The sequence below is a fragment of the Neopelma chrysocephalum genome, unplaced genomic scaffold, assembly GCF_003984885.1.
Source record: "Neopelma chrysocephalum unplaced genomic scaffold, ASM398488v2 Primary Assembly neopelma1_84, whole genome shotgun sequence".
Taxonomy (NCBI): Eukaryota; Metazoa; Chordata; class Aves; order Passeriformes; family Pipridae; genus Neopelma; species Neopelma chrysocephalum.
In genome coordinates, this window is record NW_020897746.1 from 987,634 (window position 1) to 1,004,456 (window position 16,823).

Here is a 16,823-nt window from a genome sequence, read left to right on the forward strand (position 1 = left end):
GCCTTGCCTGGCTCCTGGAAACACTCCTGCTCTCCTCCTGCTCCCACCAGCATCACAAGGGAAATCTCTGACAGCCTGAGCTTCTCACCAACCCAAACCACTTCCACAGCCACAGAGCTCAGGATAGGAATGGGAAAGTTTGCCTTTTTCCCATAATTTATCACCTTTGCCCAGTTCTGTTACTGATGCACCTCTCACACCTGAGAGCTCTAAGATGTCCTTTTCCTCTGCCCTGTTGTCTTCAGGAACTGCCCAGGACAGTCTGGAACCTGCTTTCAGTGGATAGAGGTTCTCCTGTGAAGGAGTTTTAGTTAAATTAATACACTCATATCTAATATCCAACCAGGGCTAAGGGTTGGACTCGATGATCCTTGGGGGTCCCTTCCAACTCAGCATATTCTGGGATTCTGTGAACAAGGCCAGCGAGTTCCTACAGACTCCTGCTCTAACCTGTTTAAGAAGTTTCTGCCATGAAACTTCTTCTGTTGCTGCTTTTTTTTTCTTTTACAACAGAAGTTGAGTGAGCCAGAGGGTTCAGTCCAGGAATCATTAGTGGTTGCCTGTCCATTAATCTCCCCCGTGCTGGCTCTCACCCTCCCTGCTGTGGCCTCATCACCAGCAATGCTGCCCTGGCACCACAGGGCCACCTGGACACAGCTCTGGACACCTGGACACAGCTCTGGACACCTGGACACGGCTCTGGACACCTGGACACAGCTCCAGCACCGGGCAGCACCCCCAGGGCCCCCCAGAGCAGACAGTGTGGAAAGTTCATCAACTCAGCAGGTGCCTCCCAGCACCTGGAACGGGGAGGAGGGGGGGTTTGGTAGAGGGGTGGGTGCATTAACAATCAGACATTTCTGCCATGGGTCCTTCCAGCACCTAGAGAGGCTCCAAGAGAGCTGGAGCGGGACTTGGGACAAGGGATGGAATGACAGGACAAAGGGGAATGGCCTTAAGCTGAAGGAGGTCAGGGTTAGATGGGATATTGGGAAGAAATTCTTCCCTGGGAGGCCCTGGCACAGGTTGCCCAGAGAAGCTGTGGCTGCCCCATCCCTGGAAGTGTCCAAGGCCAGGTTGGACAGGGCTTGGAGGGTGGAAGGTGTCCCTGCCCATGGCAGGGGGTGGAACTGGATGATTTTTAAGGTCCAACACAAACCATTCTGTGATTCTATGAGTGAGGGCAGGATACATGAGACTGGTTTTGTTTTTCAAGCCTCTTCTTTGTGCCAAATTAAGAAGAGTTGTTCCAGCAGTTTGTCCCCATCCCAGCATTCCCTCTCCAAGCTCCTCATCACCTCTGCTGGGTTTCAGTTTGGAATACTTGGTCCTGCCCCACATGGAGCAAACAGGGGCAGATCTGTCAGTGCTGGTGCTCCCAGTGCTGGATGAGGAGCCCACAGTTATGGGCATGGAGTGCCCTTCCATAGCTCCTGGCACAACCTGCTCATCCCATGGAGTAACAGGAGTCTGTGCTGGCAATTCTCAACCCTGCAGGTTCCCAGAGGGAGCTGGGAGCTGCCCAGGGGTTTGAATGCTTATAGGGAGTGACTTCTGGGTTTAAATGATGATCCCAGTGTTTACTCCTAAAGATCTCCACAGCCTGGGGGAAAGTTGTAAATAGGGCTCTACATTTAAGTAACATCCACTGTTATTGGGGTTGGATATGCAGGAATATGACAGGGAGCCATTCCCAAAGTACAGGGAAGGAATTTAATGGCACAAGTCCTGCTGGTGTTAATGAGAGACACAAAGCCACCAATTCCCTGTGTCCTGCTTTGAAATGACACCTTGGAGGGCCTTCAGCAAGGGCTGCTCCAATCCTAATCCCCTTCCCAGGGATGCTGTGCCTCTGAACACTGTGTACAACCCTGCTCAGGCTGGGAGGAGCATCACAGCTTCTCCTGCTGGAGATTTGCTGATCTAATTTAGAGAGGGCCTAATATTCCCCTTCTAATTAATTTGTTCTGTTCGCCTGCCACTGAACTGGCTTTTGTTCTTTGGGAGCTCCTCAAAAATTAGCTGCAATACCTGATGGAATTTAATTATATAGGCTAGGAGAAAGCGATTAAGGGCAAAGGGAGGGCTCATCACAGCCCAGAGGCTTCAAGGGTATGAGCAGAAGGGAGGGCAGAGCCTGCTCTGCTCAGGTGGAGGGAGAATACTGAGGAGTGATTGTCTCCAGCAGGGACTTTAAGGTTAGAGATAAACATTCCTTGATATGTGAATGCCTTTGCCAGGGTCAGATGTGTGTTACCAGAGCTGTCCAGATCTGTCTCAGATACATTGCCAGTGAAATTAGGTCTGCACATCACCCTTGGCCTCGTGCAGCAGATCTGGGTTCTGATGCTCTTTAATCTCCTTGGGATCTGTGCTTCCAGAACAGGGAGAACAGGCTGCAAGGGAAGGAGCTGAACTCAAAGACTCCTGATCCCTGCCAGGGACAGCCTGAGCCAGAGTCTGGGAGGCCCTAGATCCCATATCCCAGTTCTCAGCGGCAGAGCTGAGCAAAAGATGCTAAACATGAAGGGAATTCAGGCCAAACTTCAACAGGAATTCTGCAAAACTGCACAATTCCCCCAGTGTCTGGTCAGCACAGCCATGCAAATCTCTACTCCAGGGCACAGGAATAACTGTTATTCAAAGAAAAACAGTGGCATTGCATAAAAGGGTGTCTGAGGAAAGAGAGAAAAAAATGGGGAAGAGAGAGCAGAGAAAGAAGTGGGACAAATAAAACTGGCTGATCACAGGAAAACATTCAGTTTGACTCTGGAAACTGCTCACAGTCACACAACTGAAGGTACCCAACGACAATATGAGTGCCCAGGCTGTGGGAGGCACACAGGACACACCTTCCCAGCCACATCCTGCATTTTGAGGGGCTGGAACAGCACTCATGGTCAAGTATCATGTGTCAGCACATCCTATATGGCGCTGGGCTCTGAAATGGTGGGTGAGAGGTGCTCTGGGATCCTCTGCAAAGCCAGAGCACCCACAGGGGTGATTCTCCATCAGCAGAGGACTCTTCCCTGTGCCTGCAGCCTCCTGGGGCACTGCCTGACCCAGGGACAGGCTGAGTGAGGGGCTGGAAAGGACAGTCAGGGGGCAGGAACAGAGAAAGTGTCTCTGCTCCCAGTCTAGCAGCATCCTCTTGGGAAGGCACATCAGGGATGTGGGAAGGGCTGCATGGACAGGGATCTCTAGAGGGGGTTGTCTGGGATGCACAACCTCACCATAACATCACCACCCAGATAAACCATAAAATAACTGGAAATGGAAAAAAAATTGTGTGTGAATTTTGCCCCAGTCAAGCTGTTTAAGCCCCAGCACTGAGCAGCCTCTCACACACCAGGGAAGAGCTTTACAGACCCAACACACACACCTTGTTCTACTTAGGAAACAACACATCCTCCCTTGGGAATCGGGCAGGAGGGGTGAGGGGAAGCAGTGCAGGAGCTGGCTGTGTTCCCAGTTCCTGCTCTGCTGCCACAGGAGACACCAGGCACTGTGGCAAGGGAGCTCAGGAGACCGTGCTTAACACTTTGCTGCCCTGGTGGAGCCTCCCGTCCCTGTCCTGTGCAACATCATTAGCAGGAGCCGGCTGAGAAGGTCCCAGTGCTAACGAGCCCCTCGGGGCAGTGGCAAAGATAAAGGGCTTCGTGCTGAGCCAGGACCCCGAGCAGAACATCCACAGCTCTGGAGCAAACACGTCCCTGCCCGAGTCATTTGTGTCTCTGACTGTCAGTGCCAACGTTTGTCTGCTGGAGGAGCTGATGGGGGCACTCAGAGCCCATCCTACATAGACACAGGCCTGTCTGCCAAACCCACCTTTGATCGAGGAATAAACCATCTCTCTGGACTCCCACAAGCCCTCAGAAGCTCTTTGATGCTGCAGACACTTTGTGCTCTTCTACCAGAGGTGGGACACAGTGACCAGAGCTGCCACCGTACTTCTGAGCTGACAGGCAGACAGTGGGGTCCGTGTGTGCCCACACCATTATCATCCTGCAGCCAACAGACAGGCCAAAGCAACCCCATGTGCTAATTATGCTAATTAGGCACAACCACGTGGGCCAGGAGAGCTCCTGGATTTGTGGGAGAGGTGATTAGAAGCTGCTACAAAAACAACCCCAAATGGAGGGGTTTCCCAGCTGACCCCCCATCCCTGTCTGCAGGAGCTGGTGCTCCCAGGCAGCCTGCAGGGGTGGGTGTGCCCAGGATTCTCCGGCTTCCTGAGGCACCAGGGCTCTGGGTTTGCTCAAAGACACCCAGTGTGTTGGACTGGGAGTCCTGGCTGCTGCACGGCCCGGCTGGAGCATCCCCTGGCCAGGCTGGAGAGGTGGCTCAGGAGAACCTCTTGGAGTTCAACAAGGCCAAGTGCAACGTCCTGCACATGGGTAGGGTTAATCTGAAGCACAAACACAGGCTGGGCAGAGAATGGATTGAGCCCAGCCCTGGGGAGAAGGACCTGGGGAGGCTGGTGGGGGACAGGCTGGACATGGCCCAGCCCAGAACCCCCCGTGCCCTGGGCTGATCCCACAGCGTGGGCAGAGGGGAGGGGGGGATTCTGCCCCTCTGCCCTCTCAGGTGAGACCCCCCTGCAGAGCTGCTCCAGCCCTGGGGAACAGCACAGGGAGGACATGGAGCTGCTGGAGAGAGTCCAGAGGAGGCCATGGGGATGCTCTGAGGGCTGGAGCCCCTCTGCTCTGGATCCAGGCTGGGAGAGCTGGGGGTGTTCACCTGGAGAAGAGAAGGCTCTGGGGAGACCTTCCAGTCCCTAAAGGGGCTTCAGGAGAGCTGGAGAGGGACTTGGGACAAGGAATGGCTTCAAATTGAATATTGGATTTAGATTGGATACATGGTAGAGATTCTTCCCTGTGAGGATGTGGAGGTCCTGGCACAGGTTGCCCAGAGAAGCTGTGGCTGCCCCAGCCCTGGAAGTGTCCAAGGCCAGGTTGGACGGGACTTGGAGCAACCTGGGCTGGTGGAAGGTGTCCCTGCCCATGGCAGGGAGTGGAACTGGGTGATCTTCAATGACCCTTCCAACCCAAACCATTCCATGACTCTACGATGGCACAACTGAGTCCTTCCCACGCTTAAGAGCAAAATGAGATGCTCTCTAAAAGCACCTCCTTCACATGGTCCCACGTGAATATCACAACAAGAAGCCAAAAACAAAATAAGACCCAACCTTGTAAAGCCTTTTGCTGCATCTGGGTCTCAGTCCCAGTATGGCAGCACTGGGCACCAGTTTCCTGCCAGCAAAATGCATCCTGTGCTGTTCCTCTCTCTGCAGTCAAAGTCTGATTCATTGGCTTTTCCTTGGTGTGGAAATGGGCTCTGATTTAACCCACAGTGTGGACCAGTTTGGTCTTTCCCAGTGTTTGAGAGGATTTGAGCTGTGTGCACGAGAGTTTAATGGAATGAACTCGCTATCCAGGGAGGGAGGTGTGAAATGGGGACCAGGTGGCAAGCTGGGAAGCCTGAGAAGGAAGAACACTGAGTGGATTCCGAAATGAAGGAGATCACACACTAATTAAACCAGCCAGATTTGGTAATGACTGCTAATGGCACATTAAGCTGTCTAGTCTGAGATATAGGTTTGTTTTGCTGCTTCCCAGTTCGGGTTTGCTGCTTGTTTGTTTATTTTGCTGGTTTTACAGTTTTATGGCTGTTGACCTCCTGAACATGACAATCCTGTCCCAGCTCTGACAGGGGTGATGTTAATGGCCCACAATGAGTTCTGTGCCCCAGGAGCCCAGCAATGTGCTCTGCCCAGCCCCTTCTGCTGAATATCTCTGAAAAAGGTGAATGAAATGGGGTATTCAGAGAAACAGAGGGACTGGCTTTGGAAGGGAAAGCAATTTAGACTCCAGCGTGGTTTGGGGATTTATTTTTTTTTTTAGTGTTCTGGTATGTTTTAAGAAGAAAACAAAGATCTCTTGGGTGGTTCATGGTAATGTGTCCTGTCACTCGTCCTAATGGCTTTTTTTTCTCCCCAGTGCAGTCCTGTGGCTCTTCTGTGCCCAATGCCCCCCCCTCAATGCAATTCCTCCCATTTTATAGCTGTTTGCAGGGGGGTTGGACTCCCAAAGCAGAAGGGGAGGTGGTTTGCAGTGAGACAGCCTGGCTGCCATGACAGCATTCCCCTAAAACCAGGACCAGGGACAAGGATAAACCCAAGTGCAGGAACTGTGAGACTGCACCCCCACTGTGCCACCCCAGCCCAGCATCCCCTCTGTGCCCTAAGAACTTGCAGAGGGAGCAAAATAAAACCCCAGGTACCTAAAGACTGAGGTTCTGGTTCTGTTCTGGGTTTTACTGACATTCAGCTCTGAGTGTGTGTGGGGTTTGCCTCTCTGTGCCCAACCCACAGGGAGAAAGGAGCAGGCAGCAAGAAGACCTTGCTCTTTAATTCCAGCTTTGGGGATCTCATGTGAAGCTGAGAAATTGGGGTTGACATGGCACAGAAGTGAAGGGGACAGTGCTCTCAGGGACAGGGTGGGGTTGTTGGGGTGTCCTGTGCAGGGCCAGGAGTTGGACTGGATGATCCTTGTGGGTCCCTTCCAACCCAGGATATTCCGTGATTCTATGAATTGCCTGATGATTATAAAGAAAATAATCTCCCAGACCAATCAAAACACTTCCCCTGACTACTATTATTTTTATCCTATTTTTAGGTGAGAGCTTGTTGAAGCCACAACTTGTTTTGAGCAGCAACCGTGTCTTTTTCTTTTGGAGAAATTCAACATTAAATACATCGGGGTGTTGAAAGGAAAACTCAAGAAAGAATACCCAGTGAGGGGTAAAACAAACCTGTCTGCTGTTCTTAGGGAGTTTGTTTGTCATCTCATAGTCCAACCCCTAGGGCAGGAGACAGTGTAGGCATGTCCTGGTGCTCCACAGCTGGGATTTGGAGAGTGTCACCACACTAAAATGGTGAGAAAAACTGACCTTGGCATCCCAGAGGATCCTGATAATATTGGATGCTTGCCAGAGATTTTAGAAGTATAGAAGAAGTTGTGTTTTATAAGCTATTACTATGGGACAGGAGGATGATCTTCCTAAGGGGGCAGATTATCACCTTGGCCTTAAACTTTCCTGTGAAGGGGAAGCTGGTCCTTGCCAGGGTCAAACCTGGGAGCAGAGAGCAGAGCTGAGCAGGGTGGAGGTGCCAATGGTCCTGGAGGGTTGGGGAATGCAGGGAGACCTCATTGGGTCTGTAGCTCTCTCCCAGACTCTTCACAAGGGCTTTGTCTGGGTGACTCAGGAGACAGTTCAGCAGATCAGCCCAGAGCTCAGCTGGGTTGTGCTGTAACTGCTGAGCCAGTGGTGGCAATCCTGTGCTGAACTGAGCTCCTGGGAAGGATTCCTGCCCATATCCATGGCATGGAGGTGTGGGGGGTGGCTTCCAAAAGGCTCTAAATCCAAGGCAACAGCTAATGGGGATCACAAGCTGCAGGAGATCCTCCACAGCCAACACCTCCTGGTGGGAGATTCTGTGTTGCTGAACTGTTTGAATTCGTGTCTCTTGATTTCTGTTTGTTAACTGAAGGAGAGGAAAGACATGGTCAAAAAACTGACCAGTGACACAACTCGAAGGTACAGCTGGAGCTGTGTCAGGGCAGGCTCAGGTTGGATCTCAGGCAAAGGTTCTTCCCCCAGAGGCTGGTTGGGCACTGCCCAGGCTCCCCAGGGCAGTGGGCACAGCCCCAAGGCTGCCAGAGCTGCAGGAGGGTTTGGACAACGCTCTGAGGGACAGGGTGGGATTGTTGGGGTGTCTGTGCAGGGCCAGGAGTTGGACTGGATGATCCTGATGGGTCCCTTCCAGCTCAGGGTGTTCCATGATTCTGTGGTTCTGTGATGGAGCCCAGCTCATACATATCCCAAAGTTTTCCAGTGTCACAACCTGCACTATTGATATGCAGGTGATGCAAGCCATTGATTAACCCCCAAAGCATGAATTAATTAAAGCTGTAGATATGGCATCAGCATCATCATGAATTAATTAGAGCTGTAGATATGACATCAGCATCATCATCACAATTGTCTTAAAAGCAAAGAAAGATGAGAGCTGTGGCAGGTTCCTGTGGAGCTGCAGCCACTGCACCACCCTGAGCACTGATTCCTCCACCCTGAGCACTGATTCCTCCACCCTGAGCACTGATTCCTCCACCCTGAGCACTGATTCCTCCCTCCTGGCTGCTCCCACCAGCTGCAGGAGGGAGGGAGGGAAGGAGGCCCTGGGGAACCTCAGCCCTTTAATGAACCCCAGCCAGAAACAAAGTGTGCTCTCAGAAATGCTAATGGGAAAATGTTCCCTTCCCAGGGACAAAGCTGCTCAACTCCTACTTCCAGGAACCAGGTCACTTCCAGGCAGGAATGGACCCTGAGCAGCACAGACCCAGCCAGGACAGCTGGGTGTGCTGGTGGGGTCCCTCCAGTGTCACTGTCCCCAGGGTCCCAGTCCCCTGGGGTGGCACTGCTGTGCCCTCTGAGACTTGGTGTTCCTGTTCCATTCTCTCCTAACTCCTCTTTCCCCACTTCCTCAGTTTCAGACCTGGATCATAAAATATTTCCAGGGGATTCACTGATTTATCAGGCTTGACCTCAGCAGATCACAGAGCAGATTTGGATGGTTCCCTCCTCCCTTTCTAACACAGAGTCAGGGAGGAGCAGGAAAGGCAGGACAGGAGAAAGAAGGAGAGATGAAGGCAAAAAAGTGAAGGAAATGGAAGTGTGGGCAGCAGATCCAGAGGGGGGATTCTGCCCCTCTGCCCCCTCAGGTGAGACCCCCCTGCAGAGCTGCTCCAGCCCTGGGGAACAGCACAGGGAGCACATGGAGCTGCTGGAGAGAGTCCAGAGGAGGCACCAGGATGATCAGAGGGATGGAGCAGCTCTGCTGGGAGGAAAGGGGAGAGAATTGGGATTGTTCAGCCTGGAGGAGAGAAGCTTTGGTGTGACCTGATTGTGGCCTTTCAGTGCCTGAAGGAGCTACAAGAAAGATGGAGAGAGACTGTTTGCAAGGGCCTGGAGTGACAGGACAAGGGGGAATGGCTTCCCACTGACAGAGAGGGGGTATAGATTGCATATTAGATATGATTGTATTAATTTAACTAAAACTCCTTCACAAGAGCACCTCTTCCACTGAAAGCAGGTTCCAGACTGTCCTGGGCAGTTCCTGAAGACAACAGGGCAGAGGAAAAGGACATCTTAGAGCTCTCAGGTGTGAAAGGTGCATCAGTAACAGAACTGGGCAAAGGTGATAAATTATGGGAAAAATGCAAACTTTCCCATTGTATCCTGAGCTCTGTGGCTGTGGAAGTGGTTTGGGTTGGTGAGAAGCTCAGGCTGTCAGAGATTTCCCTTGTGATGCTGGTGGGAGCAGGAGGAGAGCAGGAGTGTTTCCAGGAGCCAGGCAAGGCAGTGTCCATGTCACAGAATCCCAGAATATGCTGAGCTGGAAGGGACCCACAAGGATCATCGAGTCCAACCCTCAACCCTGCACAGGCCCATCCCCAAGAGTCACCCCCTGTGCCCCAGAGGATCAGCCAAACCCTCCTGGAGCTCTGGCAGCCTTGGGGCTGTGCCCACTGCCCTGGGGAGCCTGGGCAGTGCCCAACCAGCCTCTGGGGGAAGAACCTTTGGCTGAGATCCAACCTGAGCCTGCCCTGACACAGCTCCAGCCATTCCCTGGCTGCTGTCCCTGGTCCCCCCAGAGCAGAGCTCAGTCCCTGCCCCTCCTCTGCCCCTGCCCAGGAAGGTGGAACTGCACTGAGGTCTCCCCTCAGTCTCCTCTTCTCCAGCTGAACACCCCAAGTGCCCTCAGTGTCCTCACACGCCTTCAAATCAAGGCCCTTCCCCATCCTCCTTCCCTCCTTTGGACACTCTCCAATGGCTCAATCTCTCCCTTCCATTGTGTCCCCCCAAACTGCCCCAGTACTGCAGGTGGGGCCGCCCCAGGGCAGAGCAGAGGGGACAATCCCTTGTCTGACACACTGAGCTTTTTCAAACCTGCAGCACTTTTTTGGAACAGGTGTTTGGACCAAAACTTTTCTGTCTCAGACACAGTGACAATTTTTCCTTCTGTTTTTAGGAAACAACAGACTTTTTTACAAGATGCTGGCAGTTTCTTCCAGCCATCCGTCCCGGCACTGCCTTTCTGGCTGTTCCAGAAGCAGGATCAGCTCTGTTTGCAGTCATTTCTCTCAGCCCTAAATGAGGCTGGAACGCTCAACCCCACAGGTGCCTCCCACCTGGGCCATGGGAACACTCACTGAGTCACATCATCTGCCTGGGGACCTTCTGTGCCACCATTCAAACTGCTCCAAATTCAACACAGCTCTCTTTGGAAGCTGCCAGTTTCCAAAGGATCCCAAATGTCCTCAGGAAGGCTGAGGCACAGTTTCCCTGCATTCCTGGTGTGGTGTTCACTCTGTACCCCGGGCATTAAGAAAGAGCAAACTGTTAACACCTTGCCAAGGTCTTGCCTTTGCAGTTTGATGTCACCTGCTGTGCCACCTGACCTAACCCAGCTCAGAGGGGACTCTAGTGAGGCAAGTGAGGCTCTGACCAGCTGAAGGTCCAGCCCTCAGGGACAGCAGGAACAATTTATCCTGTGGATATCCAAATGGACACCGTACCCTGATGGGTGTTAATGCTCATGGGAAATGAATCTGTGGAAGAACAAAGGTTTTCAGGAATAGTCAGCATGGCTTCACCAAGGGCAAATCCTGCAGAGCCCTGAAGCTGGGGAAGAACAAGCCCAGGCAGCAGCACAGGGGAGAGCAGCTCTGCCAGAAGGACCTGGGGGTGCAGGGAGACAGCAAATGGTCCTGAGCCAGCAACGTGGTCTGGTGGCCGAGGTGGGCAGCTGTATCCTGGGGGGCAGGAGGAACAGTGTGCCCAGCAGAGCAAGGAGGGCATCCTGCCCTTCTCCTGCCCTGGGGAGGCACATCTGGAGTGCTGTGCCCAGCTCTGGGCTCCGCAATTCAAGAGTGACAGGGAATGACTGGAGAAGGTCCAGTGAGGTCTGTGAGGATGATGAGGGGACTGGAGGATCTCTCTGCTGAGGAAAGGCTGAGGGAGCTGGGGAGGGATCTGAGGGGTGACCTCATCCATGTCTGTAAGGATCTGAAGGGTGGGTGTCAAGAGGATGGACCAGACTGATTTCAGTGGTGCCCAGCAACAGGCACAGACTGACACACAGGAGGGTCCATCTGGACATGAGGAAAAGCTTCTTTACTTGGAGGGTGCCAGAGCCCTGGAACAGCTGCCCAGAGAGGCTGTGGGGCCTCCTTCCCTGGGCATATTCCAAACCCACCTTTGATCCTGTGCAACCTGCTCCAGGTGACCCTGCCTGTGGTTGGACCAGATGATCTCCAGAGGTCATTCCAACCCCAGCCACTCTAATGTCAGCCTGCTTGGTTTTGTTGGCCAAGTCATGTCTCTGCCTGTGCTTCAGTTTGAGAACTGATAAATGGTGATAATACTTATTTTCTCAGCTGGGCTTTGGGAGCCTCCTTATAAATATTTATGAAGAGCTCTGTTTATAATTATAAGTAAATAAATGGGTGTATGGAATTCACAGTCTAAGGATGCAAGTTGTTCTGTTTCACACACTCAAACACAGTCATTTATGGTTTCTGCTTTCATTTGGAAGCAGAGAAGTTGGGAGTAGCAACTTCAAAACCACATCTCAAACTGAGCCCCAATTAGGAAAGAAAAGCCAGTACTTAAGGGGCAAATCCTGCTGACATCAGGAAAGACAGGGAGAAGCTCTTGTAGGTACTTCATGTGCTTAAAGATGTAGATGGTGCCTGTTGAAGTTTATAAAGTGCTGAAGTGTCTAAATCCTTTCTTAAGTCAGTCTGAGAGGGGACATCATGCTCAAATACCCAAGAGTCACTTGGGATTTTATAATCTACTCATTCTCCTGTGACACCTGCAGTAGGTTACCTTTGGGGACCTTCTGGGAATCCTCCCAGTTGTCTTTTTCCATCTTCCCACCCCCTTTGTCCTGATCAGCCTTGGCCTTGACCTTGTTTCCAACTCAGCAGTTGCACATTCCTAATTAACCCCTTTGGAGCTCCCTGAGCACCAGGAGCCTCCTGCCACCATCACCCAAACCCCGAGTCCAGCAACAGCCCTTCCCTCACTCTTCCCTCTGCCAAGGCTGGTGGAAGGTTCACAGGGGCCAGAAGACAAACTTCTGTTTGCAGGGAGTTGCCCTGAGCTCTGCAATAATCCATACGTAACACAACCCCCCATCCAAGCCCAAATCCCAGCCTGAACAGTCTCCCAGGACAGGAGATCCACCCCAAGGCTCAAAAGACCCACCTTCTGTTTCTGGATTAACCCCCTGATGGCTGTTTGACCCTAGGGAATGCTCCACACCTCCCCCTGACTCAGTTTCCCCATAAATTGTGGATGTTGGTTCCCTCCATCATTAAGTACTTTGAGGAAAAAATTAAGATATTAAAAGCCAGGGAGGGTTTTTCTGGAGGGAAAGTCAATACTGCTTTACAAATGGCTTTGGGATAACAGGCATGATTATCAGGGATTCTTTCAGTGGTTATATTTTCATGCTTTCCTGAATACCTGCACTTGGAGTGCTCTGCAGCTGCCCCTGGAAAACAGCCCCATCCTTCCCTGGGAGCAGAGTTGATCTTTGTAGAGCCCTGAGGACACCCAAAATCAGACTGCTGCAGCTTCCCAGCAGTGATCCTGCCAGGATCCCAAAGCACAGACCCCTAAGGAATCCCCCACTCCACAAGTGTGGGAGGTGGTTTGCACACACTTGCTGCCAGGCCTGTGGTGTGTTTTAATTGCTGATGGGAACGTGGAATGTGGATCCCAGTGGAGAGCTGGGAACACACTGGAGATCTCCAGTTGTCCATGACAAATGCATTTAATGCTTGACATTAGTTGTTCCAATGAGGCTCAGAGGTGTCAGCAGAGGGGTCCAGGTTGGGCTGGAAATGGCTGAGCAGAACCAAAGGCATCAAAGATCTACAGCCAAGCCTAAAAGGTTGTCCCTTAGTGACACTATAATTCAAATTTTAGTGAATAAGAAGGAGGAAAACAAGTGTAAGTTAAAAGGCTGCTGAGAAGCAGGACTGGGAGAGCTTCCTGGAGGTGTTTTAATGTATTCTGGTGCTGAGTGAAGAGGCTGGAGAGAACTGACAGGTCAGTGGCTTCTCCTCAAGTACCAGAATACAGTAAATCTGTATGTGCAGACACCTGCAGGTCTGGCACTTCAGGGGTGTTTAAAGCTGTTTAAAGCTATTTAAAGCCTGGGAGGGCCCTGCCAGGCTGGGAAGGGCCAAGGGTCTGATCCTTCTTCTACTGCTGGTGTGCCCCTGTGATACCAAACTGTGAGTGTTCAAACAACCACCCAGTGCTGTGAGAAATGAACCTCCTGCAGGACTGGATGTGACTGACCTCAGAGGGGGGATTCTGCCCCTCTGCTCGGGTGAGACCCCCCTGCAGAGCTGCCTCCAGCTCCAGGACCCCAATCCAAGAAGGACATGGAGCTGCTGGAGGAGCCCAGAGGAGGCCACAAAGATCAAAGAGCTGGAGCCCCTCTGCTCTGGAGCCAGGCTGGGGGAGCTGGGGAGTTCACCTGGAGGAGAGAAGACTCCAGGGAAACCTTGGACCTCTTCCAGCACCTTCAGGAGAGCTGGAGAGGGACTTGGGACAAGAGATGGAGGGACAAGACAAGTGGAAATGGCTTTAAGATGAAGGAAGGTAGGTTTAGATTGAATATTAGGAAGAAATTCTTCCCTGTGAAAGGACTCCTCACAAGGGGGAATGGATTTACACTGACAGAGTAGGTTTAGATGAGATATTAGGAAAAAATCCTTCCCTGTGAGGGTGTTTCATCCTGGAGAGGAGGAGGTTGAGTGGAGACCTCACAGCACCTTCCAGGCTCTGAAGAGGCTACAGGGAAGCTGGAGAGGGACTGTTCATCAGGAACTGGAGTGACAGGACAAGAGGGAGTGGATTTAGACTGAAAGAAGGGAAATTTAGGTGAGACATATAGAAAAAATTCTCCCCTGTGAGGGTGGGGAGGCCCTGGCACAGGTTGCCCAGAGAAGCTGTGGCTGCCCCATCCCTGGAAGTGTCCAAGGCCAGGTTGGATGGGGCTTGGAGCAACCTGGGCTAGTGGAAGGTGACCCTGCCCATGGCAGGGGGTGGGACAAGATGAACTTTAAGTTCCCTTCCAATCCAAACCTGTCTGTGATTCCATGTCCCTTTTCCAGCCCCCTGTGCCCAGGTCCCAGCCCTTCCTGAATGGTGCCAGTCACTGTTGGCACCTCTGCTCACACAGGACCAGTGACTGCCCCAGGTAAGTTGTGTCTTCCATCTGGCCCTGCTGGTCCCACCACCCTTCTCTGCAGCTGGAAAAAAACTGTCCCAGCACGTGCCTGTTTACCATGAGCACGGGATGCTTTAGTGCCCAGGCTGGCACTGAGGGAGGTGGCACGGAGCTAAATTGCACAAGACAGCCACTGATGGATTATGGCACCCAAAATTAACTGGAGGGATATTTATATTTTCGCTGGCCAAGCCTTGGAATGAGGCCCTCGGAGTTTGGCAGCTCTCCCCCAGGGCTGCATTAGAAAGCTGCTGAGGGCTGAGGCAGATGCAGCAGAGAGTGAGTGCTGGCTTTGTTTTCCAGGTAGTCCTCTCAGAAACAGGAATTCAGACGGTTGCTTTGATCTTAAAGGTGACACCATTATTTTTGTGACTTTTGTGAGTGAAAGTGAGCTCAGCCTTTGCCCCTTTTGCAGGCACTTTTACTGGGGGATGATTTTCTTTGGCTGAGTCATGGAATCAGGGAATGGTTTGGGTTGGAAGGGACCTTAAAGGCAATCTCCTTCCACCCCTTGCCATGGACAGGGACAACTTCCATTAGCCCAGGTTGCTCCAACCTGGCCTTGGACACTTCCAGGGATGGGGCAGCCACAGCTTCTCTGGGCAACCTGTGCCAGGGCCTCACCACCCTCACAGGGAAGGTTTTTTTTCCTGAGATCTCATCTGTACCCATTCTGAGTCAATCTGAGCCTGTCTTTTCTTGAGTCCTGGGGCAGTTCTTCACATGATTTTGGTTGTGTCCTGACAGGGAAAAGTCTGTCAGAGTTCCTTGGCAGAAAACTCTTCCCAAGAAATGATGGGGTGGCTCAGTAAAGCCCTTGCAATCCCACATGTGGAAGGAAGGCGAGCTCAGCTGCTGCAGTGGGGCTGTTTTAGGACTCTAAGGCAGCTCTGTGCCCTGGGCAGGGGGTTTTGGCAGGGATGTTACACCTGTGACTGTCCCCAGTCCACAAGGCTGGAATGGGGGACTGCCAGTACTGAACCAGCCCCTGTGATATCTTTCTCTCCTGCTTCTCAAAACAAGAGCTTAGCAGGGTTTTTAATTTGAACCAGCAGCTGGAAGTGAGAGTGGTTTTAACCCCTGAATCTGCAGCTGCTGTAAGAACCTCTCCCTAAATCCAGGGCAGTGCCATGATGAGCAGCAGAAACCACACACAGAGCTGGGATATGGCCAGGAGGACCTTGTGCCCCTGGGCAGGACAAAGCTGTGCCCACCTGCCCCATGGACCTGGAATTCTGGGGACAAAGCTGTGTCCATCTGCCTCACAGTGCTGGAATTATCTGGACATATCCGTGTCCATCTGCCCTGTGGTGCTGGAATAATCTGGACAAAGATGGTGCTGGACTTCATCAGAAAATCTGTGCCCATCTGCCCCGTGGTGCTAGAATTCTGTGGATAAAGCTGTGTCCATCTGCCCCGTGGTGCTGGATTTGTTGTCCCTCCCTGGCAGCAGCAGTCATCCCTCGGGGCAGACACCCTCCCACCTTGCCTTTTGGACTATTTTCTCTTTGGCTGAATTGCTAATTCCATAGTAATTACTTAGGAAAATTCCTTAATCAAAATCCCATTGGAGGAGGTAATGAGCAAATAGGTCAAGGAGAGCAGCGTGTCTCACAGGCAGGAGCTGCCTCCCCGAGCATCTGCAGACCTGGCTGCCCTGGAGGAGCAGCAGGAGGCCCAGGGGGGACAGGGCTGTGCTCCAAGGCAGCACAAAGCACCCCAAGGCTCCCCTTTTGGCTGCTGGGTGCTCTGGGGAGGCTCCAGCTCCCATCTCCCAGGAGGGCTCTGCCCTGGCTCCTGCAGCATCCCCTGGTGCTCAGTCTTCCAGGAGCACATTGCTCTCACAGAGAGGCCCTTGGGCTCTGCATGGACCTGAGCATCAGCCTTGCTACCCACAGGTTTGAGAGGACACCTGGTTGATGGAAGCTGTCCTGAATTCTTGGAAGGGTCAGAGACTCAGACAGTCTGAGTTACAAGCACAGAAAAGATTTGCTCCAAGATTTCATATTTTAAACAACTAAATGCAAAGATATGCAAACAGATATAAGTACTGAGACCTAAAACCCCAGCTGGCAGTTCAGGATCCCCAACCAGCTCCCTGTCCAAGGCACAGCTTGCTGGCCTCCCTCTCAATGACACTGGAAAGCTTTTCACTCCATTATTATCTTCACACAGTTAAATCTCTGCTGTCAGCCCCAGATTTGAGAGTTCAGAATAATTGCACATCACATTCAACCTTTTGGCACCTCTCTGGATATCTTTTCGAGCTCATTCAAACCCTCCCTGAGCAGCACATGTCCCAAAGCAGCTCCTCCAGGGCTCCAATCATTCATCTGCTGCAAAACCCAACTGTTTGTTCTCATCCCTTGCTTTCTGTCACTTAATCTGTTATTAATTCTTGAGAAGACCTTTCCTCTCATTCCATGCTGTTCTCAAGCACTGT

General features: G+C 52.1%; 1 protein-coding gene and 1 long non-coding RNA gene across 4 annotated transcripts in view; one reads left to right on the forward strand and one right to left on the reverse strand.

The window, feature by feature from the left end:
- The window catches only part of SHISA6 (shisa family member 6), a gene marked incomplete at its 5' end in the record, with an annotated part of 218,201 nt that overhangs the window by 189,962 nt on the left and 11,416 nt on the right, over window positions 1-16,823 (reverse strand). The window lies entirely within an intron of this gene.
- Window positions 4,974-10,796, forward strand: LOC113971489. Of its 3 annotated transcripts, XR_003535575.1 has the most exons (4): window positions 4,974-5,807; window positions 6,003-6,281; window positions 6,681-6,939; window positions 10,097-10,796. It is a non-coding gene; the product is annotated as an uncharacterized LOC113971489 (long non-coding RNA). The 3 variants fall into 3 exon arrangements; XR_003535576.1 differs by lacking the exon at window positions 6,681-6,939; XR_003535574.1 differs by lacking the exon at window positions 10,097-10,796 and having other exon boundaries at window positions 6,681-7,583.